We start from the raw sequence: 27,353 nt of genomic DNA, 5'->3' as shown, positions 1-27,353 counted from the left end.
GCTGCAAATATAGTTGAAAAATTCATACATTCCTTCTTAAAACAACTAAATTAAATAACTATGGGTTTTACTTTAATCATCCATCCTCGTTTTGCCTAGGATAATGTTAACTTCCTTCTTAGTAGCTGGTATAGTCCTGTATTTTGGATTTAGTATGAGAATAATGTTGATAGCACAGTGATGTTTAGTTGCTGCTTGATAGTGCTTACTTTAAATCAAGGACTTCTCAGTTTTCCATTCTGTATCAGTGAGCAGGTGCACAAGAGGCTGTGAGGGAACATAGCCAGGACAGTTAACCCAAACTGGCCAAAGGGATATTCCATACCATAAAACATTATGCTCAGTATATAAAGTAGGGGGTTGGGATTGGCTGGGAGCTGCCAATCACTGTTGAGGGAGTTGAGGGATGGGCTGGGCATGAGTCAGTGGGTGGTAAGAAATTGCATTTACATAATTTCTGTTTCTTGGATTTTATTTCTTTTTTTCCTGTTATAACAATAATATTTTACTTTATTTCAGTTATTAACCTGTTCTTATTTTAACCCACAGGTTTTACATTTTTTCCAATTTTCCTCCCCATCCATCCAGGGAAGGGAGGGGGGGAGTGAGTGAACAGCTGTGTGGTACTTAGCTGCCAGCTGGGGTTAAACCACAACAGTCCATTTTGGAAACCAAAATGGGGCTCAAAGGGTTGTCTAATATATGTTATAGAATAATTCATGCTTATGTAAAATATGCATTAAATAAGTTGTGCTTTCACGAAAAATTCTTAAAGTTTTAAAACCACAAGGCACAGCTGGGGAAAGATTGTGAAACCACAGATGGCAGCAGAGAGAAAGACCTAATTTACAAACGGAAAAATGAAAAAATGTGGCTCCCTGTGGAGATGGGCCCTTTCCCGGGGCAATTCAGGAGACACCCAAGCGATGAATACTTGAGAAGTATCGACAATCAAGATAGAGATGTCAGAGGCATCATCAGGAACATGCATCCCAATACCAAGTTCCCATAACTCAACATCAGCATTCATCACTTCCCAGAAACAGCTTTGTCCAGCCCAGCACAGAGAAAAAGAGACCCCATGAATATGAGAAGCAATGAGAAGAATAGGAGAACCTCGGCCCCAGGACGAAAAAACTGTATAAAAACTGACTGGAAAGAGACAGCATTCGTGAACAAAGGGGATCTGTTATAAATGAGAATTGAATCAGCCAGATTAAAAATAAAAATAATTTTATTAGCGGTCAAATTCTATCTAGCCAGCCACAAGGAAAGAACAGAGCCGAGCCCGGGGTCGGCCCTGGGTGTGCCACAAGGAGTCAGCCTCAGCAGAGGTCTTCCCCTATGCCCACACACCTCCATCCTGGCACAAGCGGTTTTTTATAAGGAAAATTCCTCCTGATGCCAAGATTTCAGCAATCAGTCTTTTCTTCTATTCAGAGTCCATAGGTTAACAAGATTTTCTTTTTTTGGTGATGAGGAGAAATAATTCAATGTCCAGGTAGGTGAATTCCTGATGAGATTTACAGGAAGGCTGCATTCACATGGATCTGTCTGAGGATTTCCATGATATCCATCTCGGGCCATTCATGTGATGATCAGCACCGATGATCAACACCTGGAGCCCAGCCATGGCCCATCTACTTGTTATAAATTGAGACGAATAATTTGATTCAGCCTTTTAAGATCAATTAATAATTTTATTAATTACAGCAAGCAATAGAAAGCAAACACCGCTGGGTGCAGCTGGAGAGACTGTGTTCCGCCAAAAGCTGACAACCTTTCCTTCTCTTCAGTCCCTTTTTATCCAGCACAAGTGGGGGTGATGGGTCTCCTTCCACTGCGGTTATCGGTTATCAGTTCCAGCCAGTCCTGCAAGATCTTTCACAATCTTTGTTTCCCGTTACCAGCCTTGCCCAAGCCTGCAAATTCCAAGCCCAAGCCCCCCCCCCCCCCCCCCCCTTTAATCCTAATTTCATGCTTTTGATGAACAAACAAGTCAAGGCAGTTTTTCACATCCTGGCTGAGTCACATGCTTTTACTTGTAAATCAGTTTCCAATATACACCCAGTCTCGACTGCAAAGGGGGAGGGGGGGGAACTAATACAAGGGGCATAATCTTACAAGTATCTAATGTTACATATTTCATACAAGGGATGGCGCGAATTATATTTACTACACATAACAATCCCCCACGTTCTATATTAACTCATTAATTCGCACCCTAATTTCTACTTCTATTCACTCTCAAGGTAGTGTATTGACTACCTTGAGACTGGCTTCTAGTCTACATCTGGAATATCTTGGTAAATTTTGTAGTTTTGTTCTTTTCCCTTTATTCGCCTTTCAAATTTTGCTAGAGCCTCAGCCGCCCTGCTGTGAGGAATTTCTTATCCCAGGGTCATTATTTTTGGTACCTGATTTGTTTTTCCAAGGGCAGCTTCTGGGTCTGTGGGTAAAGCTGCTATTTGCATCCCCTGTACCACCGAATGGATGAGTCTTATAAAACAGGGGATGAGACAGGGTAGGAATATGACTCCTGTTATTGAACATAAAATGAAGAAAATTATTTTCTTCCACCAAGCCCCATCTAACAAATGATCCCACCAAGATGCTTGGGGAAGTGAGTTCCACTTTTGTACTGGAACATGGGCTACCCGTTTAATTTCTGTGGCCAGATTTCTAATGGTTTCCCCATAATCATCTATTTCTACACAGCACTGAGATTCGTTAAATTTTCCACACACATCTACTTCTCCAGCTAGTAAGTAATCAAGGCCTATCCTATTTTGATATACAAAAGCCCTCATTTGAGAGTGTTGCTGGGATAATAATTCAAGAGCACCTGAGGTGTGATTGGATACAATCTCCACTACAGCCTGCAACATTATTAAGCAATTCAGTAAATAGATGGGGGTTCGGTATCCCCACGACCCATCCTTTCGGCAGGCCATTCATCCTCTCCCCACGTTTGTTTCCCTCCGATGAGAGGGAATTTTTCCTTTAAGCCCCTTTTTCCTTGGTTCAGGGATTCATACAAGGGGGCTCGTAATGAACTACTCTCTGACCTGGGTAGGGTGAAGAAAACAGGTCTGATTAGTCCTACCGTGCAGGATCCCTTCCAGCATGGAGGTAATTTACTGTAAGCTTTTTTCCCACAGATCCAGTGTAATCCATTAGGTGCTTTCCATCTGATTGTTATGCCCTCAGGCTCATCCCAATACTTTCTTAGTTTGCTGATTAACTGATAGGGGTTAGCTCCAGGGTTTTTGTACCAGCAGAGCCCAATTTTGTCACTCCATTCACAGTTATCCTTTTTCTCCTGGCTCCAGTACCCAGTAGGGCTTTCAGGCTGCCAGACTTTGATGTGGCTGGTGGAATTTATAGATAGGGTAGAAACACATGGAGTGTATCCTATGATTTCTGAATATAACCCTCCCTCTCTGCTAAGGCAGAATGTTCCAATTACTCGTTGGTCTAGTATCCACCCCTCCGGTCTCTGAATTATTTTGGGGGTCCCACTAGTTTCCCATTTTAGTAGTTGCTCAGGAGTCAAACCCTCACCCCTCCAAGGCCATATTTCTGCGGATTCTAGCCCCCCACAGATCCAGCAATTAGACAACCTCAGCTCTGTGGAGTTTTCCTGCATTAGATCCACAAAAGCATTCTGATCTGAGGTAGGCAATCCCCATTTTGCGTATTGTTTTTCTAATTGGTCATACTGTTCGCTTAGGGATTTTAGCCTTTCTTGTTCTATTCTCTTTTTCCTCATCTCAGCTTCTTGTCTTTTTACCTCTTGCATTACCTGTTTTATTTTATTTTCTGGATCCACACCTTCTTTATCCTTGGTGAAACAAAACGTTGTATCATACAGTAGACAGATTCTGTCATCCTGGTCCCCTAAGAGGTCCAGAATGATTGGCTCAGCTTCTAGAGGTACCTTATTTTCATATTCCAGATTATTCCTCACCCAGTATGTCTTTCCCCCATTATACACATACTAATTTTATTCGGATTGTAACACACTGGGTTAGCTTGGAGATAAGCAACAAAGATAGACTTCTGCCTTCTCCCAACCCATACAGTACGGTTATATTCATTACAAACCGGAATTGAGATTTCCCCTGTGCTCCTTCGATGCAGTTGATGAGCTGACTGTCCGTTTTCACGGTATGTTTTTGATTTCTCCTTCAATTTGTATACCCCCTGTTGAGTGTTTGTTTCAAGACATGGTTTATTAGGCTTACCCCTGCTGCAGTTCCATGAGGTGAGGGGTAACTTCTCTGGGTATCTGCCCCCAAGTTCCCCCTTGAGGCACGTGGCTAGGCTTAGGCTCACCAGTGTTAGAAAAATAAGGCCTTTTTGTTCATAATATAGAATCTCTCACATTCACAGAATAGAGTTTTAACTTGTCTGAACATGTTCTCATTTTGCCAGGCATTCCAGTAACTATCTCTCAAGGACAATTACGTTACAAACTTTTTAGGGAGTTGAAACTGTTTTGAGAAAGTTGCTGCTAGGCACCCAAACACCTAAGCAAATAGATATCTTTCAAGGACAGTTCCGTTACAGAGCTTAGCAAAACATGTAAACGTGCCTGGAGATAACATTTCTTGTTTTGAGAAAGTTTCCAGGTCGCAGAGACAACCTTAAAGAAGACCACTGGCGCCACCAAGAGGCAGAAAACGACCACCTAACAACAGGGTGCGCCTGCGCAGAAGAGACACCAGAACGTCACCAGAACGTCACACATCCGGAAGAGACAACCCAATAAGTGGGGGGGAAACGGGGAACTAGGCGCGGTAGTTGAAACGACTGCCGCCCAGCGCGCGCTGGTTTGCTTTCACTTTCTGCTATTAATAAATCCTTTTAATTGGATTTGACAGCCTATTGTGCTCGTTCATAACAATTTGGTGCCGTGACTCGGATCGGGATCTGGGGAACCTCTCTCTGAGAGGGGCGCCACGATTCCGCTCCCTTGAGCGGACTCAGACCGGGGTTTTTACCCTCATCCCGACCGACGAACCTAAAAGCTTAGAGAGCGAGAGCAAAGAGAGGGAAGCGGGCCCAGGGTACCCCGTAATTTTTGTGCACAAAAGTCCGGACGAAGACGCAGGACGCGTAAGTATAAAGGGGATCCGTCCGGGCGGGGTTCGGGATCCCGGAGTACGGCGAGTGTGTGTGTGTATGAGAGGAGGACCGGCAGCCGGATTCTCCAAGCGAGTGTGGACCCTTAGTAGTGCGTTTTCCAGAGCCCGCGAGGGCCTGGGCCACGAACCAGGGGAAGCGATTGTGCTGTTGTGAGTGATTGAAGGTACTCCGGAGGACATGGGGCAGGGGAAGAGCAAGGATAAATCCCCCTCCCCGGTGGGGGTAAAACTTCCCCCAATTCCTAAGGATAGTCCCTTAGGGTTTATGCTGACAAATTGGGAGCACTTTCCAGGGGCACCTGGGAAGGATAAGGCAAAGATGATACACTATTGCATAGAAGTATGGGGAGGACAAGAGATTTCTAAAGGTGTGTTTTGGCCCATCTTTGGGTCCTCAGAGGACTGGGTAAAGCAACTGTTAAATGGTTGGATACACGCTAAACAACCTCCTAACCCTGAGGAGAGTGCCTATGCCCGAGTCTGGACAGAAAAGCCGGAGGTGCTCGTGTTTAAACTCTCGGAGGTTTCAGGAGGAAAGAAAAAGAAGGGGCGAGCGGAAGAAGTAATTATTGCACCCCCGCCCTACATTCCCCCTGCGCCAAATGCACCCCCTCCTCCTCCACAATCGGATGAGGAAGAATCAGACTCAGACTCTGATCAACCCTCAGGCTCGCGTGGTCCTCTTACCCGAAGTAAGACGCAAGGCAAACTATTTCCTTTAAGGGAAATGCCGATGGGGGGACCACAGCCGGGGATTGGATTTATTTCGGTGCCCTTAAGTTCGGGGGATGTTAGAGACTTTAAGAAGGAGATGGGAAATTTGCTAGAAGACCCCCTGGGCGTGGCAGAGCGGGTGGATCAATTTTTAGGTCCTAATATATACACTTGGGAGGAATTACAATCTATACTTAACATTTTATTCACGGCCGAGGAAAAGAACATGATAAGAACTGCTGGAATGCGGGCCTGGGATGCCCAACCCGCACATGCCCAGCAACCGGCCGATACTAAATGGCCTCTCCAGAATCCTAATTGGAATAACCAGGATGCGGCCCATAGAGCTAACATGCGGGACTTTCGGACCATATTAATTGATGGCATAAGAGAGTCCGTTCCTAGGGGCCAGAATATAAATAAAGCATTTAATGACAGACAAAAGAAGGATGAAACCCCCACTGAATGATTAGAGAGGTTAAGGAAAAGTTTTCAGCTGTACTCGGGGTTAGACCCGAATAACCCAATGGGACAGGCAATTCTTAAAGTCCAGTTTGTCTCTAAATCCTGGGATGATATTAGGAGGAAGATACAGAAAATGGATGATTGGCAGGACAGGGATTTAGCAGAATTATTGCGAGAGGCGCAGAAGGTTTATGTCCGCAGAGAGGATGAAAGTCAGAAGAGACAGGTGAAAATGATGGTTGCTGCAGTGAGGGAAAGCAGGCGGGTGGAGGAAGGACAGAAGAGAGTCACTCGGAATAGGGAGGGTGACAAGGGAAAGGTAGGAGAAAGGGTGTGTTATTATTGCGGTAAGAAGGGACATTTCAAGAGGGAGTGCAGGAGGAGGCTAAGGGACGAGGAGGAGTTCAAAATCGAATAGGGGAGTCAGGGGCTCTATTTTATGGGGACCAGGAAACATCAAAAAGAGCCCTTGATAAAATTGAAGGTGGGTCCCCAGGGCCAGGAAATAGATTTCTTGGTCGATACGGGGGCAGAAAGATCTACTATTCAATTTCTGCCTCAGGGCTGTAAGTTATCAAAACAGACAGCCACGGTAATAGGGGCTAAGGGGGAACCTTTTGAAGTACAAATTATTAAAGGGGTGGTGGTAGAATCGGGAACTAAAGTGGGGATGGGTGACTTCCTATTAGTTCCTGAAGCAGATTACAATTTGTTAGGGAGAGACTTGATTGTTGAATTGGGAGTTCAAATTGAGGTGGTAGAGAAGGAGTTAAAGATCAGACTCTGTTCCCTCCGTTTAGAAGATGAAAAGAAAATAAACCCCGAAGTGTGGTATAATCCAGGGACCGTGGGCAAATTAAATATAACCCCATTTACAGTAAAAATCAGAAATCCCGAGATCCCGGTAAGAATAAAACAGTATCCAATTTCACTAGAAGGGAGGAGAGGGTTAAAACCTGAGGTTGAAAGGCTGTTAAACCAAGGACTGCTAGAACCTTGTATGTCGCCTTTTAACACCCCTATACTCCTGGTAAAAAAGGCAGACGGATCCTATCGGCTGGTGCATGACCTTAGGGAAATTAATAAGCGAACCGGGGCTCGGTTCCCAGTAGTGGCAAATCCCTATACTCTTTTAAGCAAACTGGGACCTGAGAACGAGTGGTATAGTGTAATAGACCTGAAAGATGCCTTTTGGGCCTGCCCTCTGGACGAATCCAGTCGAGATTATTTTGCCTTTGAATGGGAGGACCCTGACACGGGGAGGCGACAGCAACTCAGGTGGGCGGTACTTCCTCAGGGCTTTACGGAATCACCCAATTTATTCGGGCAAGCCCTGGAACAAATTTTGCAAGATTATAAAACAGACCCAGAGGTAAAGCTAGTTCAGTATGTGGATGATTTGTTAATAGCAGGTAAAGAAGAAGACAAAGTCCGGAAAGAAAGTATCAAACTATTGAATTTCCTGGGACTGAAAGGATTAAAAGTCTCTAAAGCAAAACTACAATTTGTAGAAGAGGAAGTTAGGTACCTGGGACATTATTTGAAAAAGGGAGAAAAGAGAATTGATCCAGATAGAGTACAAGCAATCCTATCCCTGCCTCTACCGCAAAATAAACGACAAATTCGTCAGGTATTAGGACTTACAGGGTATTGTAGGCAGTGGATTGAGAACTATAGCGGGAAGGCAAGATTTCTGTATCAAAAACTTACCCAAGATGGGCACCTTAAGTGGACAGAGGAGGAAAAATCTAAATTCCAAGAATTAAAAGAAACTCTGGTCCATGCTCCAGTCCTAAGCCTCCCAGATTTAAAGAGGCCCTTCTTTTTGTTTGTTAATATCACAGATGGGGTAACTTATGGAGTACTTACCCAGGACTGGGCGGGGAAAAAGAAACCTATTGCATATCTGTCTAAAATTTTAGACCCTGTAAGCAGGGGATGGCCGGGCTGTTTACAAATAATTGCAGGCTGTGCGGAGTTAGTAGAAGAAGCAAGGAAGATCACCTTTAATGCCACTCTGAAGGTGTTAACTCCACATAACATACGGAGTGTGATGCAGCAAAAAGCAGACAAATGGATCTCTGATGCCAGGCTCCTAAAATATGAAGGGATTCTATTAGAAACCCCTAATTTCACTTTAGAAACCACCTCATTACAAAATCCAGCCTCCTTCCTCTTCGAAGAGCCAGAGACTGACCCACTGACTCACGACTGTGTGATCACTATAGAGGAGCAAACTAAAATTAGACCTGACTTGGAAGAAGAGGAGTTAGAGACTGGAGAAAAGCTGTTTGTAGATGGATCATCCAGAATAGTAGAGGGCCAAAGAAAATCAGGGTATGCCATAGTAGGGGGACCTGACCTAGAAGTAATTGAGTCCAGAGCCCTAGACAAAGCATAGTCAGCCCAAGCCTGTGAAATATACGCCATCCTAAGAGCCTTGGAATTATTAAAGGGAAAAGAGGGAACCATTTATACAGACTCTAAATATGGTATGGGGTAGTACATACATTTGGAAAATTATGGGAGGAAAGGGGCCTTGTGAATTCACAAGGAAAGAACCTGGTGCATCAGAGATTAATAGTAGCCCTCCTGAAGGCCTTGAGAGGCCCTGCAAAGATAGCCGTAGTTCATTTAAAAGGGCATCAGCGGGGAATGGATTACCGGAGTAGGGGTAACAACGCGGCAGACCTTGAAGCGAAGAAGGCTGCAATTATCGAGGCACTGACCTTGAGCGAGAGAGCCAGGAGGGATCCTACAGATACCTCAGAGAATCCTGGGTTAACCACCCAGGATAAATTTATATTTACTGTAGAAGAGCGGGAGAAACTTGCAAAATTGGGGATAAAAGAAGAATCGGGGAAGTGGCTGTTAACAGATGGGAGGGAGGTTCTGCCTAGGGCCGTAGCCCAGCAAATGCTTAATAAATTACACCAGAAAACACACTGGGGCGCTCAAGGGCTGGTAGACCACTTTGCCACCCATTATATGACTGTGGGTCTCCATGATCTAACAAAAAGTATTACTAAGGGTTGCCCAACCTGTTTACGTGTAAATAGGAAGAATTTAAGGAAGCCACCCTTGGGAGGGAGACCCGTGGCAAAGAGGCCTTTTACAAATTTACAGGTAGACTTTACAGAGCTTCCCAAAGTGGGGAGGATAAAATATCTTTTAGTTATAATAGATCATCTAACACATTATGTGGAAGCAATCCCCACCGCTAGGGAGACAGCCTGAACGGTGACAAAGGCCCTGCTAGAAGAAATAATACCCAGGTATGGAGTCCCAGAAACAATAGACTCCGATAAAGGCCCCCACTTCACTTCAAAAATAACACAGCTGCTGGCAGAAGCCCTGGGCATAAAATGGGAACAACATACTCCCTGGCACCCCCAGAGTTCCGGGAGGGTGGAAAGAATGAATGGAGAAATTAAGAAACAACTCACTAAATTGGTACTAGAAACTAAGTTATCTTGGATAAAATGTCTGCCACTAGCATTATTAAATATTCGGACTCAACCACGATCAGACATAGGGCTTTCCCCATTTGAAATGTTATATGGGATGCCCTACTCCCTAGAGAAAGTTCAATCTAATCCTAATATCACTGACCAAAGTATTAACAAATATTTAACTGTTTTAATGAAATACAAGAGACAGTTATGGGAAAAGGGGATGTGGGCCCAAAGACCACCATTAGATCTTGTATTACACCAGGTACAACCCGGCGACTGGGTTCTCATCCGAAGCTGGAAGGAAGATTCAATCACCCCAAGGTGGGACGGACCGTATCTGGTTTTAATCACCACTGATTCCGCAGTTCATACGGCAGAAAAGGGATGGACCCATGCTAGCAGAATAAAGGGGCCAGTGGACCCGACTCGATTCCATGCAACTTCCAGAGAGACGAGCTGGAAGATTGATGGGAAGCCGGGAGATTTGAAGCTAACAGTAAAGAGAACCCTCAAGTAATCTTAATGGACACTGCCAGTTCCGGGGACATTTGGGTCAGGAATGACTGGGGATTGCAAACACAACTGATAGGAGAAACAAAACCCCCAGGATACTGTAAGCATTTAGAAGACTTAGCTCAGCAGCCCTATTATCGGCCCATCCGACTCGAAAGGGAGCAGAGACCTTGGGAAGGGGAGGGTCATGCCGAGCATGAAGATATTAGAATAAAATGTAGCTGGTTAGATTGTGATTGTTTCCCTTTTGCTTGCTTTTCTTGTAAAATTTGTAAAGGGCTGTGGTGGGCTCACTGTAGAAAGGGGAGGGCTCCAAAAAGTGTGTGTCAGCGCTGCTGGCTAGAACAACGCAAGTTGACCTCTGAAATATTGAATTATAAGGTCGCCACTCGGGAATTGACTAAAGAATCTCCCGAGTGGTGGGAAATTTTTGTGAAGGGAATAAATCCTGAATTCCATTGCTACCACTCCAACGAACTTTCAAGTCCATTTCTTACAGACATAGTCCAGGTCAAGTGTCGCAGGCTGGTCAAGGGACTGAGGTGCGACACCCCACAATTAAATGAGAAAAATTGGAACTCCCGGAGGTCAAAGTGGGAGAGAGGAAATAATCTCACCCCTGAAGAATATCTCTGCTGTCAAGAAGATGGCCTACCCTGTAGCTTGTAGCAACCAAGTTGACAGGAGAGACAGAGAGATAGCTAGTGGGGATGAGGGACCCTCCCAAATCGTAAAAAAAACCACTGACCACCATAGGCACGGGAATGGTGACAATGGAATGAGAAAAAGTAGGAATGTGAAATTGGGCATGATAAGCAGCATCCCCTGCAGTGCGTATTACTCAGCCCTAAAGATTCTTACATTTGTGATGATATGCTTTCCTCTCCAAAGTGTTGCTACTGAAACCCATGAACCCTTTAAATGGACATTAAGTAGGTGGGAAAATCATGATACTCATTATAACCTGCAGACTGTGATAACCCCCGGGGCACCAAGCTTTAAAGCTGGAGTATGTAACATGACCAAAAATCCAAGCTGTGGGCGGCTGTTAAATTTGACAAGTTTCTATATGTGCCCTGCTTCAAATTTAGGGAGGTCATATTGTAACCTCCCCAGGCATTACTACTGTGGTTATTGGGGTTGTGAGACAATAGCATCGGCATGGGCCCCGGGAGGAGGGTCGGATAAATACCTAAGGGTGGGATATGGATCAGCTGGATGTGTAAAGCCACAAGAATGGCCATGGACAGGGAAAGATTTACTGGGGAACTGTACTTTCATATACCTCAATGTTACTCATCCAAATGACCCGGGGTGGCTGTTGGGAAAGACATGGGGAATTAGGCATTGGATAGAGGGACACGATTTGGGAAACCTAATACTTATTAAGAAAGAACCTATTCCCTATGACCCTGCATCAATTGGACCCAACAAAGTAATAAGTGACATTAAAACTAAAACAATTAACTACACAGAGACAGAGGTTATTACCAGCCATATTAACATAGATGAGCCAGGTGTTCCTAAACCCGAGCATGCCACCTTGTGGAAAATAATGCAAGCCACATTTGGCGTTTTAAACTATACATACCCGAATCTGACAGAAGGTTGCTGGCTCTGTTACATGATGAATCCACCCTTTTATGAGGCGATAGGATCCTCTGCTAAAACCAGAAGAATTAATGGGACAAACCCAAGAGAATGTCTGTGGAAACAGGGAAAAGATAGCACCCCAGGAATAACCCTAGCACAAGTAAGAGGGAAAGGGAAATGTGTGGGAAAGGTACCCGCAATAATGCAACACTTGTGTGAGATGACAATCAGCATCAAGAGAAAAGATAAACTGGCAGAATGGCTCCTGCCAGCGCCCAACACCAAATGGGTATGTAATAAACTCGGAACCACCCCTTGCTTATCCATAAGGCTTTTCAATGAAAGTTCAGATTATTGTGTACAGGTGTTAATTGTCCCTCGCATATCATATCACCCAAAGGAGTATGTACTAGAGCATCAAATAACTCCCGAACACCATCTAGTCAAAAGAGAACCACTCACAGCATTAACAGTAGCAATCTTGCTTAGTGTAAGTGGAGTTGGAGTGGGAACGGGGGTAGCCTCCCTAGTAAATCAACAACAAGGTATGAAAAATTTACGAGTATCCGTAGATGAAGACTTAAGCAGAATCGAAAAGGCCATAGATGGGTTAGTAAAATCAGTCAGATCCCTCTCTGAGGTTGTGTTACAAAATAGACGGGGACTTGATCTATTATTTTTACAACAAGGGGGGCTCTGCATTGCCTTACGAGAAGAATGTTGCACTTATGCAGACCACACAGGAATTGTGGTTGATACTATGGCAGAATTACGCAAACAAATAGAGCAAAGAAAAAAAGAGCAAGAAGCTCAGCAAAACTGGTATGAATCATGGTTTACTCATTCCCCTTGGTTAACAACTCTTTTGTCTACCATTGCAGGACCGGCAATTCTGCTCATCTTAGTGCTAACTTTCGGACCCTGCATCTTTAATAAGCTTATTGTTATAGTAAAGAGTAGGTTAGAGGCCGCTCATTTAATGATAGTAAGATCAAAATATGAATCACTCACTCAGGTAGAGGCCGAAAACTATCTAGAGCTTAGTAGAAAAGAATTAATACGGTTCAACGAACAAAAAGAAGGATAAAAAAAAAAAAGGGGAGAAATTGTAAGAGAAGGGTGACCTTTTTGTTCGATGCAGCTGCAGATAGTAATTTGTTTCAAAGAAGTTTGTTTTTACAGCGGTAATAGGCAACAGGCTGTGAATTGCTGATAATACGCATTCCTAACCTTTTACAGCGGTAGTAGGCAATAGGCTTTGCATTGCTTAACTGATAACATGCATTTCTAAGATAACACGTATACTTGAGACTGTGAGAATCCCCAGATCAAAGGACACCTGTGAGGAAGACAACCAGCCTTCATCCCACGACCACCAGGAGGCAGAAAACGACCACCTAGCAACAGAATGCGACTGCGCAGAAGAAACGAGTGAACTAAGGAAGGAGATAAAAAGAGTGAGCTAGGGGATCACAGGGCGGCAGTTTGGCGGAGCGGTTGCTCCCCTCTGTCGCCGCAGCGCTGCTTTTTTGCTTTGCTCTCATATACTCTATTAAATGAATTAAATAAATTCTGTTAATCGGATCAGATGGCCTCTTGTGCTCAATCATAACAACGAGTTCCATACATCAGGAGGCACAGATACCTGGCAGAGGATAAGGGACGCAGTCCAGGACGGAGAATGGGACACTGCCTCTAAGATATCAGTGTTTCCAGTCCGATATAATGTCGGGGGGGGGGGGGGGGGGGACGGGGGGGACACACACCACAGTGGAAACAAATAAGCTCTGCAGAAATAAAAGAGATTTGTAAAGCGATGAGGTCGTATGGAAGAGAATCAGCATATTTCTGAGGTCTATAACAAGCCACCTTTTCAGCCAATGTATTCACACCTCATGACCTAAGGCAGCTTTGTACATCTTTGCTGTCTCTGACAGAGTATTCTCTGTGGGAACTGGCATGGAAATGTTTACTAAATTACCTTTTAAGATGTTATACAAGAACTCCAGCCACTAAAAATATAACTCTAGACCAGCTTGCTGGGGAAATGAGCCTACATAGATCCACAAAGACAGGCAAGGGCTCTTAACAGACCAATCCTTCAGGATATTAAGGAAGTGGCAATGACTGCCCTGCTACAGGTGCCTAATGGGAATAAACCAGAACTAGACTTCACAGAAATAAAACAAGGGATGGATGAGCCATACATTAAGTTTTTGGACCATTTAAAATTGGCATTGGATAAGCAAATTCCCATAGATTGTGCCAGAGAAGAGTTATTAAAACGGCTTGCAATTTCTAATGCAAATCCAAGCTGCAGGAAAATATTACATGCCTTGCCTCAAGACCCTGAGCCCACCTTAACACAGCTAGTGGACACTTGCAATTGCCTGGGCACCCCTGAACACATAGCAGCCATGCAGGCAGAGGTGCTAGCTAATGCAATCACAACTACACAGGAAAACACCCTAAAGCAGCAGGAAAAAGCTGTAGAAATTCAAGCACAAACCCTAGCAGAGGCTCTAACAGCATTTAAGGGGGCAATTGAAGACCAACAGATTCCAAAGGACACATGCTATTCCTGCAGTCAAAAGGGCACTTTAGAAGGGAATGTCCAAAACTACAAAGGAGGCCACCTCCAAAAAACAGCGGATATTGAGGTCCCTGTCAAAATACTAACAATTTCCGCTCAGCACAGGGTTGTCCATGCCATCTTCCAGGAAAGTTGCAGCTGAGCACAGTTCAGTGGCGTGTGAGGACACAAGAACCACTGTACCACAGGCCAGAAACCACCACAGGCCATGAAGCACAGAACTGCAGCAAATCTTTGCAGGACTACAGAGCACAATGTCCCCAGGTACCAGATTGGAGCTGTCTACAGCCCAGCCAGTAATGCTAACAAATGCCATTGCTCACACAATATCCACAGGACAGCTGGGCCCTGAACCACAACCACGTCAGTTCTTAATAGTGGGAGTGAACAGATCCCGTGCAGAAGGTTTCTATATAATTCCAACTGTGTTATCTGTCACCTATTCACAGGAAATCACTGTATTAGCTTTATGCCCAAACCCTCCATGTTTTCTACCTAAAGGACTAACCATAGCACAAGCTTTTATCCTACCAGAGTCACGGAGCAACACATCCCTCATCGCTTGGACCAGGCACATCAGCTGCGGGTGGCCTCAACTCACCTGTGTCCTGAAGCATCTCAGGGAAACCATCACCTTAGTTGGCCTGATAGATACCGGAGTTGACGTCACTCTGATATCGAAATTGAAATGGCCACAGGACTGGACCATTGTACCCACACTAGACCAACTGGCAGGTGTTGGTGGTCACTGTGAAAGCTTTTGTAGCTTGCACTCTGTCACATTTGAGGGACCTGAACATTGTGTTGCCACCACAAAACCATTCATAGTAGGAGCTGATATAGTTCTTTGGGGAAGAGACATTCTCTCTCAAAGGGGTCTGAGAATAGAAACCAATTTTTGACAAGGCCTGTTGATGGACATAGCACTCTAAAACTCACATGGACATCAAATACACCTGTCTGGGTCAACCAATGGCCCTTACCAGAAGAGAAACTTTCTGTATTAGAGCACTTGGTATACGAACAATTAAATAAAGGTCACCTAACTCCAACTACCAGCCCCTGGAACACTCCAGTTTTCGTAGTTAAAAAGCCAAACAGTGGGAAATTGAGGTTATTGCAGGATCACAGAAAGGTTAACAAAGTGATTCAAGAAATGGGTTCGTTACAACCAGGTTTACCTTCTCCCCTTATGATTCCAAAGGATTGGAAGTCTACTGTTATTGATTTAAAAGACAGTTTTTTCAACATTTGTTTGCATCTGGATGACGTGCCATGATTTGCCATCTCCATCCCATCAATAAATCAGCAGGCCCCTTTAAAAAGATACCATTGGCTCGTACTTCCTCAAGGTATGCGCAATTCTCCGAGTATATGCCAGTGGTATGTAGCAAAAGTATTTTCCTCAGTTCGTGTACAATACACAAATTCCCTCATCTTGCATTATATAGACAATATTTTAGTAGCAGCAAAAAAACAAGCATCAATGCAGGAGACATCAGATCAGGTCATCCCAGTAGTGGAGAAAGCAGGATCACAAAAGCGAAGGAAAAAATACACAAACTTCCTCCCTGGAAATACTTAGGATACAGAATCACAGAACAAACTGTAACTCCACAACCACACCAACTAAAGAGAAATCCAAAAACACTGAATGAAGTACAGCAGCTGGTAGGGACTCTGAACTGGCTTCATCCACTGCTAGGCATTTCAAACCAGGACCTAGCCCCTCTGTCTGATCTATTGAAGGGAGACACAGCTTTAAACTCACCACGAGAATTCAACAAAGAAGCCCAAAATGCTTTAGATAAAGTGATGCGAGACATCCAATCACACCAGGCTCATCTATATAATCCTACATTGTCTTTTTTGTTTGCAGTTTTAGGGGAGAGTCCACAGCTTTACAGTCTAATATTCCAGTGGGATCTAGAGAAGAAGGACCATCTGACAATCTTAGAATGGAGTTTCCTATCTCACCAGCTCGGTAAAACTATAATAACTTGCCCTGAAATTATATCACAATTTATTATAAAGGCTAGATCCCAAATGTTCTCCCTTTCAGGAAAGGATTTTGCAGAAATCTTTCTGCCTGTCACATCCATCTATTTGCAATGGTTAATTCAAAATTCAGAGGTTATGCAATTTGCCACAGAAAATTTTACAGGGAAAATATCATTAAATTGCCCCAAACATGAGCGACTAAATTAATCTATCAAATTACTTCATAAGCCCTTAAAAAGTCATGCACCGCTTGATGCAAGCACATTCTTTACAGACAGTTCAGAGAAGTCTAAAAAATCTGTGATTTCTTGGCAAAATCCATAGACAAAAAAATGGGAATCAGATATTGAAGAAGTAGACGGTTCTTCACAAATAATAGAGTTAAACAGCAGTTCTGTGAGTCTTTTCAAAATTCACATTTCCTTTTAATTTAGTAATGGATTCATTTTATATTGCAGGTGTAGTGGAAAGGGCAGAAGGGTCTCTGCTAAAAGAGGTCTCCAATGACCAGGTATACGGTTTGCTCAAGAAATTAATCTTCCTTCTTTCTATTCGACACGAACCCTACTTCCTAATACACATTCGTTCACATTCTGCGCTCTCAGATTCCCTAGCAGAAGGCAATGCCATGGCTGAAGGCAATGCCATGGCTGATCTGTTAGCCATGTCAATACAGAATACACTTCCCAATTTCATCGAACAAGCCAGAATGAGCCATGCTTTCTCTCATCAAAATGCACCTGCCTTAGTAAGAATGTTTAACATCTCTCAGAATCAGGCTAAAGCCCATGTTCAATCATGTCCAGATTGCCAAAACTTAGCCATATGTCCTGGCTTATAAGATAAGCATGTATTCTATTTACCATCTGTTGGAGGTTGGGCAGTTTTCCTATCTATTCCAAGAACAATGTATCCCTCTGGGGAGATATTTTCTGTTAATGGGCCATTAAATGATTCACTGCATGACTGGTAAAGTTACATCATCCCATTGTGAGATGCTCCACCCTGAGGGAGGAGCCAAGCATCCTCACCTGCATAAAATCAGCATTTTTGGGACATCAGGGTCAGCCCTTCGCTGGATTCCCAGAGAAGCAGCCTTCTTCCCTGCTAGATTCCCAGAGGAAGATCAGGCCCACCACTACATCATCATGCCTTCAGAGAAAACTACACCCTTCTACAGTTCACTGCTTCAGCAGCATTTCATCTGCCATGCCAAGAAAAACAGCCACCATTTAACTGGACTATTACCAACACTCTGACTCCTCAGGGTGTCAGGTTTCTGACTCTATCACTAGTTTTGTTCGTACTAATTACATTTTTTTTAATTTTATTTTGTTTTTTTCCTAGTAAAGAACTGTTACTCCCATTCCCATTACTTTGTCTGAGAGCCTTTTAAATTCAAAATTGTGGTGATTCAGAGGGAGGGTGTTTACCTTTTCCATTTCACAGGAGGCTTTTGCCTTCCTTCACAGACTCCTGTCTTTTCAAACCAAGACACCATTCCAGCAATAGCAACAGGTGTTAACCCTCGAGGCTTAAATAGCCTGCAGATATGGCAAACTGACATAACTCAGTCATTTGCACGGTTCAAAGATATACACTTATCAATAGATACTTTCTCAGGAGCAATTTTTGCATCCGCACATCAAGGAGAAAAGAGTAGAGATGTAATTAAACATTTCTTACAAGCATTTGCATCCCTAGGTATCCCTCAAGAAATTAAAAGAGACAATGGACCAGCCTATGTTTCTAACAAACTGCAAGAGTTTTTCAAAATCTGTGGTATCACACACCACAGGTATTTCACATTCTTCCACAGGCCAATCTATTGTAGAACGAGCACACAGATCACTGAAAATGCTCCTTGAAAGGCAAAAGGGAGGGACAGAAGTGCTATCTACTATAGAGAGGCTGAACAAAGCTATATATGTTTTTAATTTCTTAAATAATTCTTTTATCGAGCAGGCACCACCAATTTTCAGACATTTCATCAATAACAGTCAAGCAAAGCTCAAGGAAAGGCCACCAGTCTTCATCAAGGATCCAGAGACAGGACAAATTTCAGGACCCCATCTTCTTGTGACTTGGGGGAGGGGGTTTGCATGCATTTCTACAGATGCAGGTCTTCAATGGGTCCCTGCAAAAAATGTCAAGCCACAAGTACAGCTGATCCAAGAGCAGCAGGAGATGCCAGAAAAAGAATACACAGACAACTGAGAAAGAGCTGGAATGCAAAGACTGTGTTTTCTAAGTTTGCACTAGTTAAAATTGTTTAAAAAAATAGTTTGTACTGAAAAAGTTCTGTAAGTTATTATAGTTGTGTTAAAAAGTTATTAACTTAACCTCTAAATCATATGTTTAAAATGTTTTAAAGTTCTATATGTTTAAATCATATATAGCCAAAAAATTGAGGCTTGCCTGGGAAAACACTTCATCAAAGTTAGGATAGAAGAATAACTTGCAAGCAATAAAAATTATAATAAATTTTTAAAATTATTAGCATAACTACAAATTGTCAACTAAGGTGAGATTGTTCAGATCATGTTTCTTTCTCCTCTTTCCTTTTTAGATATATAGAAAGGGTGAGATGTAGGAATGTGCCCCCTGTTGATGGAATAAACAAGTTACCCTTTGACTCCTTAAAAAAGACAAAAGCCAAGAAGTTTCTCTCCTCAATTTGGTTAAAAGACACCTCATAGGACCTTGGGGACTTCACCTCAAACTTAAGGATAGTCAATTGGAGAGAAGCCAAAAAGTCCCACCTAAGCAATTCACTAGAAAAGAACAAAAGAAGTAAATTGCTTTTGTGAAGTGTTTTAGCAGGAACAAGAACTTCTTGCCCTTTTATTAAAACCTTTTTGTTTCCAACGCTGTCACAGGAGCCATTCTGCTACTTTTATGCCATCTGAGGTAGCTGAACTATCAAGGGTATAATGTTTGTCTATGAGAGCTTATATGACCTGGCTCGAATAGACAAAATATAAGCGCACGGCCAGCGGCAGCCCCCCTGCGCTGCGGCCACATGGTGCGGGGCAGTGCCGGATCTGCGGCGGTATTTTTACCGCGGCGGGCGGCGATGGCTTCCGGCGCTGGGGCGGGGGGGGGGGCGCAGGGAGAAAGCACGGCTTGTGCCTTTTTCCTGCCGTGAGTGGGACGCGGGTCAGCCTGGTGCAGTGGCCACGTGGTTTGAGACAGTGCGGCAGCTGCCGGCAGCCATTTTAAAAACCGTGTGGTCTTGCACGCACAGGGTTTCGCTCTTGCATCAGAGTGGGGGCAGGGGAGACTGCAGCTGCTTCCCTAGTTTGACTGTGGACATTGATGCACATTCAGTTTCTGTTTGTGCTTATGCAAGGAAGGTAGAAACAAGTGTGCAGAAAGCAAATAACATCAGAAATTAGTACAAACTTGTCCTGGCTTGTAAGATAAGTATGTATTCTATTTGCCATCTCTTGGAGGTGGGGCAGGTATCTTCTTTTAAGTAAGGCAGTTTTCTTATCTCTTCAAAGAACAATGTATCCCTTTGGGGAGATATCTTCTGTTAATGGGCCATTAAATGACTCACTGCATGACTGGCAAAGTTACATCATCCTATTGTGAGATGCTCCACCCTGAGGGAGGAGCCAAGAATTCCCTACCTGCATAAAATCAGCATTTTTTGGGACATCAGGGCAGCCTCTTCGCTGAATTCCCAGAGGAAGACCAGGCCCATCTACTCTATCACCAGACCTTCAGAGAAAACTACACCCTTCTACAGGATCACCGCTTCAGCAGCATTTCATCTGCCACTCCAGGAGGAACAGCCACCATTTCACTGGACTATTACCAACACTCTGACTCCTCAGGGTGTCAGGTTTCTGACTCTATCACTAGTTTTGTTTCTACTAATTATATTTTTTAAATTTAGTTTTTTCCTAGTAAAGAACTGTTATTCCCATTCCCATTACGTTGCCTGAGAGCCTTTTAATTTTGAAATTGTGGTAATTTGGAGGGAGTGTGTTTACCTTTTCCATTTCACAGGAGGCTTTTGCCTTCCTTCACAGACTCCTGTCTTTTAAAACCGCGACAAAACTTTTCTGCAACACAGAGAGGCATTTATATCCAAGTTAGATACCTTAAGAAGTGGAAATGTTAGAATTTCCAAAGAAGTTCTGAAACTGTTTGTTTGCTGGATATCTTTTAATTTCCTTCAGTTTACCCAGTGTTATCAACAAAAGAGCCTTCCTGGTTCCCATGGCAATACTGGGACACTGCTGGCTTGAGCTAAGAACTGATACTGAAATGTTAATTAGCTAATTGCTCCTGGGGATTACCTACACCCCCCCACCCACACTGTCATTCTAAGACTGGGATGCAAAATAGAGGGACCAGTCTGTTATAAATGAGAATTTATTCAGCCAGATTAAAAATAAAAATAATTTTATTTGCGGTCAGATTCTATCTAGTCAGCCACACGGAAAGGACAGAGCCGAGCCCGGGATCGACCCTGGGTGTGCAACAAGGAGTCAGCCTCAGCAGAGGTTTTCTCCTATGCCCACACACTTCCATCCTGGCACAGGCGGTTTTTATAGGGAAAATTCCGCCTGAGGCCAAGGTTTTAGCAATCAGTCCTTTCTTCTATTCGGTGTCCACATGTTAATAAGGATTTCTTTTTGGTGATGAGGAGAAATAATTCAATGTCCGGAGTAGTTGAATTCTTGATGAGAGTTTACGGGAAGGCTGCATTCACATGGATCTGTCTGAGGATTTCCATGATATCCATCTTGGACGATCAGCACTGATGATCGTGATGATTAACACCTGGACCCCAGACATGGCCCATCTCCTGGCCAAGCCACATCCTTTTACTTGTAAATCAGTTTCTAATATACATCCAGTCTCCCCTGTAAAGGGGGGGGGGGGGAACTAATACGACGGGCATGATTTAACAAATATCCAATATTACATATTTCATACGAGGAATGGCGCGAATTATATTTATTACACATAACAATCCCCCACCTTCTTTATTAACTCATTAATTCGCGCCTTAATTTCTACCTCTATTCACTCTCAAGGTAGTGTGTTGACTACCTTGAGACTGGCTTTTAGTTTACATCTGGAATATCTTGGTAAATTTTGTAGTTTTGTTCTTTTCCCTTTATTCGCCTTTCAAATTTTGCTAGAGCCTCAGCCGCCCTGCTGTGAAGAATTTCTTCTCCCAGTGTCATTATTTTTGGTATTTGATTTATTTTTCCAAGGGCAGCTTCTGGGTCTGTGGGTAAAGCTGCTATTTGCATCCCCTGTACTGCTGAATGGATGAGTCTTATAAAACAGGGGATGAGACAGGGTAGGAATATGACTCCTGTTATTGAACATAAAATGAAGAAAATTATTTTCTTCCACCAAGCCCCATCAAACAAATGATCCCACCACGATGCCTGGAGAAGTGAGTTCCACTTTTGTACTGGAACATGGGCTACCCGTTTAATTTCTGTGGCCAGATTTCTAATGGTTTCCCCATAATCATCTATTTCTACACAGCACTGAGATTCGTTAAATTTTCCACACACACCTCCTTCTCCAGCTAGTAAGTAATCAAGGGCTATCCTATTTTGATATACAAAAGCCCTCATTTGAGAGTGTTGCTGGGATAATAATTCAAAAGAGTACCTGAAATGTGATTGGATACAATCTCCACTACAACTTGCAACTTTATTAAGCGATTTAAATAGATGGGGGTTTGGTATCCCCACGACCCATCCAGTACAGTTACATTCATTATAAACTGGAATTGAGATTTCCCTGTGCTCTTTTGATGCAGTTGATGAGCTGACTGTCCGTTTTTATGGTATGTTTTTTTGTTTGTTTGTTGTTTTTTTTTTCCCTTTAATTTGTATATCCCCTGTTGAGTGTTTGTCTCATGATATTGTTAATTAGGCTTACCCCTGCTGCAGTTCCATGAGGTGAGGGATAACTTCTCTGGGTATTTATCCCCAAGTTCCCCCTTGAGGCACATGGCTAGGCTCAGGCTCACCAGGATTACTCCCACTGCTCGGATCCCTCTGCCGTTCCCAGCGCCCACTGGGGTGCTTCCAGTGGCAGGGCAAACCATCTTCTTGGCAGCAGGAATCTTCGTCTGTGGTTTCATGTTCAGGCTGAGATGCATACCTGTTTAAAAATGCCTCCCTGGTGTAGTTCAGCAGAGCCTGCTCGTTGTTCAACTTATGACACTCAACAATCATAATTTTAGTTTTGCAAGTAATTTTTCCCTTAATCTGTTCTAATATGGGAAAACATCAGATTATTGAATTTAATTGAAACAATCTCAGCCTTGTGGCTATTACCAGAAAACGGATAGTCAGGTCTAACTCCTGCTCAAAGCACTCCCACATAACTCACTTAGTTGGAGCAGTCTAACAGTATTCATAGGGGAAGCACACAAAAAGGATAATAGTTACACTCTGGCCCAGAAAGTTTGAGATGTTTTCAGTCAGTTACTTTGCCGATGCAGGGTTATCTTCATATCTCCAGCGCGGGAGGTGATTTTCCACTCTGGTGCCTGATCCTGGAGTTTGACTTTCTTTATCCTTGATGCGTGTGTCCACCCCTTTTCTGCAGTTCATGTAGCAGTATCTGTGGTCAAAAGAACAATGAAGGGTCCCTCCCAATAAGGCGTTAATAGGGATTCCCTCCATGCTTTTACAAGCACTTTGTCCCCAGGTTTCATTTTATGTATAGAGAAGCCAAGAGGACTGTGCTGCATGATCACCCCCTGCTTTCGCAATTCTTCAAGATTCTTATTTAATGCTATTAGGTATGGTTGTATTTGTCTATCTTCTAATCTCGGATGCCCTACAGGCATACCGTGGGTATAAGGCATCCTATATAACATTTCAAAAGGTGAAAGTCCTGTTTCAGAGTGAGGCATAGTCCTTATATTTAATAAGGCAAACGGGAGGCATTTTGTCTATGACATTCTTGTTTTTAACATCAATTTGGCTAATTGGGCTTTTAGTGTTTGATTCATCCTCTCAACTTGTCCTGAGCTCTGGGGGTGCCATGGGGTGTGGTATTCTTGCCAAATGCCTAAAGCATCTGCCAATTGCTTAATAATTTTTGATGTGAAATGTGTTCCCTGGTCTGAATCAATGTAGCTTACTAACCCATATCGTCGTATAATTTCTTCCAATAAAATTCTTGACACTGTTTGAGCTGTAGCCCGAGAGCTTGGGAAAGCCTCTACTCAGTGGGTTAGTTTGTCCACTATGACTAATAGGAATTTGTATCTCCCGACCTTAGGTAGATCAGTGAAATCTACCTGGACCCTTTCAAAAGGCCGGTAAGCTGCTGGGTGACTCCCCATTGTTGACCTTTGGGAGTTTGCTCAATTTATTTTTCTGCAAATTATACACCCCTGTACCTCTTGTTTAGCCAATTTGTATATACCTCTGCAGCCAAAGAATCTTAGGAATTGTTCTGCCAGAGCTCGGGCTCCCCAGTGTTTTTGTTGATGTAATCTTTTTTAAATTTTCCTGGTGTATTCCTTTGATAACAATTCCTGCCCGTCTGATAACTTCCACTTACCTTCTTCTAACTGTCCCCCGATCTCTTGATAAGCCTTTATCTCTTTTTCAGAGGGGTGGTGGGGGAATTCTTGAGCTTTTCCTTTCCCAAGTTCTGGGGTACTCAGTTTTAACAAAGCAGCACTCTTTACCTCTTTGTCGGCTAAATTGTTTCCTGGAGTCCTGAATCGCATCCCAGTTTGGTGTCCCTTTACATGGACCACAGCAATAGCTTCTGGTCCTCTGATGGCTTTTAGGATTTGTCTAATTATTTCTTCATGAATTAGCCCTTTTCCCCGTGTGTTTAGCAGACCCCCTATTTTCCAAAGGTGTGTACTACCCCAAATGCATATTTGGAGTCAGTGAATATTGTTCCCTTTTTCCCTTCAAGTCCCAGCAGAGCCCTGTATACAACATACAGCCCACAGGCGTGAGCTGACCACCCTGCACTCAGGGGCCCGGATTCTACCACCCTTCCAGTCTTCCCATCTATGACTGCATATCCTGACTTTTACCTTCCACAATTTTTGCAGAACCATCCACAAAGCATTTTTTTCCCTTCTTCGAGTTCTTCTTCTAAATCTGGTCGTATTTTGGTCTGTAATTCTACAATTTCAGCACAGTTATGGAGGGGGTCCCCTGGGACTGCCCCAAACAGGAATTGGGAAGGATTTTGTGCTGGGGTAGTCTTTAGCTCCAGGTCCTGGGAATGGGTTAGAATGGCTTCATATTTCAGAAGCCTGGTGTCTGTCAGCCACTTGTCAGCTTTTTGCTGCAAGATGCTTCTTACATTATGGGGGAGTAGATGGTTAATGAAGCCCCGAATGTTACCTTTTTGGCTTCTTCTACTAATACTGCCACTGCCACAATTGCATGTAAACAGGTGGGCCACATCCTCCTGAAAGGGTCCAGAAGCTTGGATAGATAACCGACTGGTTTCTTGGCCCCTGCCCAGTCCTGGGTCAGAACCCCGTGGGCAGTGTGGTTACCAACATCCACAAAGACCTGAAAGGGCCTTTTTATGTTAGAGAGTATTGGAGCTGCTATGAGGGTTTCTTTTAATCCTTGGTAACCCTCTTCGTCCTTTTTTAGTCCACTTAAGTCTGTCTGTGCTAAGTTTGTCATAAAAACCTTACCTTTTCACTGTATCCTTCGATCCATTGTCTGCAAAAGCCCAAAAGTCCCAGTAATTGCCCAATTTCTCTTTTTGTCTTAGGAGAGGGTAATGCAATTTTCCTGCCACCCGGTCTGGATCTAGTTTCTTTTTCCGTTTTGTTAACTAGTGCCCTAAATATTTTACTTCAGGTTCAATGAATTGTAATTTAGACTTGGAAACTTTCAACCCTTGTCCTCCCAGGAAGTTTAATAAAGCTATGGTTCCAGCCCTGACTTCTTCCTCCTTAGAGCCAGCTACCAATAAGTCATCTACATATTGTAACAGTTTGGTCCCATTCTCATTTTAGGCGTAAAATGCATAACACAACTTTATACTGACTAGCAACAAAACAAATTCACTACTGATTTCTAAAAATTGTGGTTGAGAAGCGAAACGCGCTTAGATTTCAACCCTGCAGAGCAGCAGCAGCTTGTGCTGCTTTTAAAACTGCCGCTTGTAGGAACGGGGACTCCCCACACCACATGGCCGAGCCGGGTTCCCCCTGCTGCCCGTGCGTGTCAGGGAAGCCTGAGCCATGCTTCCCCCGCTGCCCGTGCGTGTCAGGGAAGCCTGAGCCATGCTTCCCCCGCTGCCCGTGCGTGTCAGGGAAGCCTGAGCCTTGCTCCCCCGCCGCCCACGCTCCCCGCCGCCTCCGGGAGCCGCCGCCGCCTCCCGCCGCTATCGGGGTAGGTCGGAGCCCTCTTCCCCTCCTGCCACGGAGAAACCAAAGCCGCTCCGCACCGCTGCGAAGGGCAGGGGCAGGCAGAGCCCCCCGCTCCCTCTGAGCCGGCACTGCCGCCTCTGCCGCTGCCGCGCGTGTTCTAAAAACTGCAGAGCCACGCTGCCTGCGGCTGCACAAGGCTGCGCAGCCTTTTTAAAACATGAACTTAAGGGGCATTTTACTGCTCCCTGTCCCAACCTAGTTACCTCACGGCGAACCGGTCCGTGGGTTTTCAGTTGGAAGAACAGTGAGCTCTCTTTTACCTTTTTGTCGGGCTCCCCGAGCCCGGGGCCAGTGAGGTTTACCAGTTTCTCGAATCCACGAGAACGTACCTTCCCTCCCCCGACCCGTCCGTGGGTGGATCCCCGTAACTCCCCGAGTTTCAGGTCGTATGCGTGTTGTGAGTATACGGGAATCATTTCGCTTCCCCCGTGACCGACCACCTCCCTCTCAGGCTAGTGAAACTGCGGTTCATTGGGGTCCGAACTCGCGCCGTGACTATGTCACGTCTCACACACACACCCACTCACGCCCCACTCAACCACGCGATACTCACGGCTACTTTTCCCACGTGGATTCTTCGTGCACGTTGATTTTACGAGTGAAAGTTTGCTGCTGCAGCCTCGGAGATTTAGCTCCGAGTTCCGAGAGCTCTGGGCCCGTTTATACCCTTTCCTTAACGTGGCTTTTCGGCTGTTTTCGGAATCTGGTTGGTTCCGTGGAGTTTCTCAGTCCTGTCCAGCCGCTGAAATCAGCGGGGCGCCGCCCGGATCAAGGATAGGGGAACTCCCGGATACCCCCAAACCAGATCACGTCGGGGTCACCAAGATTGTTATAAATGAGAATTTATTCAGCCAGATTAAAAATAAAAATAATTTTATTTGCGGTCAGATTCTATCTAGTCAGCCACACGGAAAGGACAGAGCCGAGCCCGGGATCGACCCTGGGTGTGCAACAAGGAGTCAGCCTCAGCAGAGGTTTTCTCCTATGCCCACACACTTCCATCCTGGCACAGGCGGTTTTTATAGGGAAAATTCCGCCTGAGGCCAAGGTTTTAGCAATCAGTCCTTTCTTCTATTCGGTGTCCACATGTTAATAAGGATTTCTTTTTGGTGATGAGGAGAAATAATTCAATGTCTGGAGTAGTTGAATTCTTGATGAGAGTTTACGGGAAGGCTGCATTCACATGGATCTGTCTGAGGATTTCCATGATATCCATCTTGGACGATCAGCACTGATGATCGTGATGATTAAACACCTGGAGCCCAGACATGGCCCATCTCCTGGCCAAGCCACATCCTTTTACTTGTAAATCAGTTTCTAATATACATCCAGTCTCGCCTGTAAAGGGGGGGGAACTAATACGACGGGCATGATTTAACAAATATCCAATATTACATATTTCATACGAGGAATGGCGCGAATTATATTTATTACACATAACAAGTGGA

General features: G+C 44.1%; 1 protein-coding gene and 1 long non-coding RNA gene across 3 annotated transcripts in view; one reads left to right on the top strand and one right to left on the bottom strand.

Moving 5' to 3' along the window:
* The window catches only part of LOC146763178 (DDB1- and CUL4-associated factor 12-like), a 72,432-nt gene that overhangs the window by 26,023 nt on the left and 19,056 nt on the right, over nt 1-27,353 (bottom strand). The gene's annotated exons all lie outside the window — the stretch shown is intronic.
* Nucleotides 3,610-13,479, top strand: LOC146763179 (uncharacterized). The gene is made up of 2 exons (XR_014952585.1): nt 3,610-5,121; nt 10,047-13,479. It is a non-coding gene; the product is annotated as an uncharacterized LOC146763179 (long non-coding RNA).

Source organism: Lonchura striata, chromosome W (genome assembly GCF_050655825.1).
Source record: "Lonchura striata isolate lonStrDom1 chromosome W, ASM5065582v1, whole genome shotgun sequence".
Lineage (NCBI taxonomy): Eukaryota > Metazoa > Chordata > Aves > Passeriformes > Estrildidae > Lonchura > Lonchura striata.
This window is presented reverse-complemented; position numbering and strand designations above follow the sequence as displayed.